The 3,841-nt window shown below is 43.7% G+C and overlaps 1 pseudogene; it reads right to left on the bottom strand.

The window, feature by feature from the left end:
* Positions 1-3,179: 3,179 nt before the first annotated feature.
* On the bottom strand, positions 3,180-3,297 carry LOC126261047 (5S ribosomal RNA; annotated as a pseudogene).
* Between the last annotated feature and the right edge of the window lie 544 nt (positions 3,298-3,841).

Raw genomic sequence — 3,841 nt, 5'->3', positions numbered from 1 at the left:
TATTACCAAAGCTGACGTTATACTTTGATAGTAAAGCTCACGCTATTCTTTAATTAATTTGACTGAAGTTACGTAATTCATAGTTAAACTTTTTCTTGACAACAATAAAATTTTGCAAAGTTTTACGTTGATGGTTTTTGGGGTGGATTATAATTATAATCAGTAATGCAATATTTCTGGCAAAAATTAATTATATTCTGAAAACGATTCTTCAAAGATTTACTGTTGGTAATGAAATGATTTTACAAACGTTCAAATGGGACTTACTTTTTACAATAATCTTACAACTAGCATTGCGGAAACATGCCTTCAGTAGTCTTGAGTTTCTCAAAAATATAATTCAATAATATTAGTTCCTCTTATGATAATAGTTAGCTAATGTCTCTGTACATCCGTTTATAATCTCGTGCAAATCATAGCTGGTGGTTGGCAGGCACACCGCTCCTCTCAGTCTCTCGCTTCACACCTGCTACCGATTCGCTTCGCATCTCACTTACTACTGACTTCCTACGAACGCTTAATTGCGGTCTCTCCCGCCGACAGTGCTTTCTGATGCAGACAATCCCTGCTACCATTACAAAACGTATCAATGCGCAGTCTTCCCGCTCTTTTCTTTTAAGACCTCTCCCGCCCTTTTTAAAATTATATCAATGTGTGGTCTCTCCCGCCAACAATACTTTGGTGCAGACATTCCCTGCTACCACAATTATTTCCAAAATGACAAATATTAATTATTCCTACATAATCCTATTAATAAGACACAAACATCTTTCATAAATTGTTGTTTGACAATAGACAATAGAAATATACACGTCTTACAACTTCAGTTTGAAATTTATACCATAGCAGCTGTTCGGTACGAGATGGGCACGTCTGTTAGTTGTGAGTACTGGAAGACAAGCAGTAAAATATTGCACCTCTCTAGGATCCTCTAACTTCTAAGTGAGCGCGTTACTTACCCCTCTGACCCTGAGGTAACCGGCCAGCTTCACTTATCTAACGACCGAATTCACCAACGTTTATCAAAATAAAAGGAAAAACAAAAAAAGTGGTCCTACATGCCTTGAAGGCCAAAGGGTACCGACCGGCCGCCGTATAATCCTCAGCCGTAGGCATCACCGGATGCGGATTCCGAGGGGCATGTGCTCAGCACACAGCTCCCCCGGCCGTTGTCAATTTCCGTGACCGGTACTGCTATTTCTCAAATAGCTCCTCAATTAGCCTCACAAGGGCTGAGTGCACCCAGCTTGCCAATAGCATTCGGCAGACGGAAACGGTGCCGCATCCAGCTGCTAGCTCAGCCCGACAGCACTTACCTTCGGTGGTCTGACGGGAACCGACGTTACCACTGCGGCAGGACTCTTTGATTACAAATTTTAAGCGCATCTTAAAGTATTACTGTCTCTCAAATGTTGAAATGAGTGTGAATCCCTAAGGGTCCAAACTGCTGAGGTCATCAGTCCCTAGGCTTACACATTACTTAAACTAACTTATGCTAAGAACATACACAACACACCCATGCCCGAAGGACGACTCGAAATTCCGGCGCGAGAGGCCGCGCTGTCAGTGATATGGTGCCTCCAATCGCGAGGCCACTCCGCGGGGGAAGTTGCAAAGAAGGAAAACTTTACTCTTAAAAAGCTCCTTAAGGTTAGTTGCCTTTCATGGATTCGCCTGTTAGTTACTGGGTGAATGTTATTATAAAGTACGGCGAGAACCGCGTGCCGCTGAATAAATCGTTCGAGCCTCATGGGGCCCACGGGTCCCAGTTTGACGACCACTGAACTAACTGCCCTATTATTGATTAACAACTGTCAAAGCGGCATTGTCCGGGTATTCATTTTACCAATTTTCTATTAGAAACGAAAACAAAAAGTGGACTATGTTTCTAGTGCATCATCCCGGACAGTTTCTGTACGCTGAGCGCATTTGCTTCGTGTGTCTACAACACGATTTTGTAAATGTCTCTATAGGAATGTTTCTTCATAGCTCTATAGATGGCGAGTGTTTTCGCCTACAGCCGTTCTGCGCTTCGCAGTTGAAAGCTGTCAAAAGTGTGACAGGTGTAAGACATTTTACTCAGTTAGCTTTAGTGCATGTGTATCTTAGTAGTAAAGAACAAGCGTATTAAAACAACAAGCATGACGCGGCATGTTGTCACGCATCGCAGAGTTTATGACGTCTTATGTCTTGAATTGTGTGTCGTACAACGATGTATATATATCCGCGGATGCTGCCTGCAAAATGTGTTGCGAATTGAGTTAGGAGCAAATAAGTAATAAGTTTAAATGTAGTGCACTATACGGCAGATTTCCAAGCATCTCAATGTTTACGAAGTCAAATGGTTCAATTGGCTCTGAGCACTATGGGGCTTAACGTCTGAGGTCATCAGTCCCCTAGAACTTAGAACTACTTAAACCTAACTAACCTAAGCACATCACACACATCCATGCCCAAGGCAGGATTCGAACCTGCGACCGTAGCGGTCGCGCGGTTACATACTGTAGCGCCTAGAACCGCTCGGTCACCCTGGCCGGCTTACGAAGTCATATTTCCTGAACTTAGAGTGGTAACATGATATAATTTTGTATGTGCAGTCGGCTGCATATCTGGACACTTTCTGCGAAATTTACGAAGTATGGAATGAGTAGCACAGAAGGAATAAATTTAAACGTGATGTGGCAGTTTTTCACTGATCTCATTGTTTATGACATATCTCCTGAACTGTGCCGGATGGATGATTCTTACTCCAACAGCGAGCGTTCCCAGAAAATAAGGAATACGTGTAGCAAGTCTGGTTGAACTCGGGCCAGAGATTTAGGGGGAGTTGTGGAACATACACGCATATCCATTTTTGTAATATGTATGGACTCTGTTTGTAAGTTAGTGTGAAATGTCTTTTTTACTGTTTGCAGTGACTTAATAGTCATTTAACCCCGTGTTGTGCAACAGCTGTTATGCTACGAAACTATACTCCATTCCGACAGGCCATGAAGGCCCAAAGGTACTGACTGGCCGCCGTGTCATCCTAAGCCCATAGGCATCATTACTCGGTGCTTATGTGGAGGGGCTTGTGGTCAGCACATCGCTCTCCCGGACGTATGTCAGTTTCCGTGACCGGCTACTTCTCAGTCAAGTAGCTCCTTAGTTTGCCTCACAAGGGCTGAGTGCACCCCGCTTGCCAACAGCGCTCGGCAGACCGGATGGTCACCCATTAAAGTGCTAGCCCAGCCCGACAGTGCTTAACTTCGTTGATCTGACGGGAAACGGTGTTACCACTGGGGCAAGGCCGTTGGCGCTATTATGCTACTTTATTATTATTATTTCTTTCAAGTTTACATCTACACAACTAGGGCCCACATTCTGATAAATTTTGTGCGGGCCGTAGCGCTGTACTCAGTGCACTTAGCCGGCACTCAAGGCTCCAACCGCGCAGTGAAATTTGACACCGTAGTCGAGGCATCGTTGCCACGCAGCGCCACATGGAGGTGAGGCTACATGGAGATCTGTTGCCCTGTTATGTATAAGATACAGCCATGATTACTTCTTGAAATTATAACACATGAAGTTTTGAAATGGAAATCTATAATCTTTTAATTTTTAAGAAGAAAATAAAATTAAGACAGGAAGTATTAGTGTTGGAGGTAGATTACCCTTCACCGGCGCTGTTCAGGGACGTGGTCTAGGCATGTGTTCTCGAGTCCGACGTCCCGCTAATTCCATTAAGGGAAGAAACTGTACTCGACTTTCTGTGCCTCCTATATGTGATTACACTGACAATCTCATACTGCTCGCAGAACGCAGTTAAATAATGTTTCCTACTGCTCAGTACTGATGTTCT

Source organism: Schistocerca nitens, chromosome 5 (genome assembly GCF_023898315.1).
Source record: "Schistocerca nitens isolate TAMUIC-IGC-003100 chromosome 5, iqSchNite1.1, whole genome shotgun sequence".
Taxonomy (NCBI): Eukaryota; Metazoa; Arthropoda; class Insecta; order Orthoptera; family Acrididae; genus Schistocerca; species Schistocerca nitens.
The sequence above is the reverse complement of the archived record's forward strand: the minus strand, read 5'-3'. Positions and strand labels throughout refer to the sequence as shown.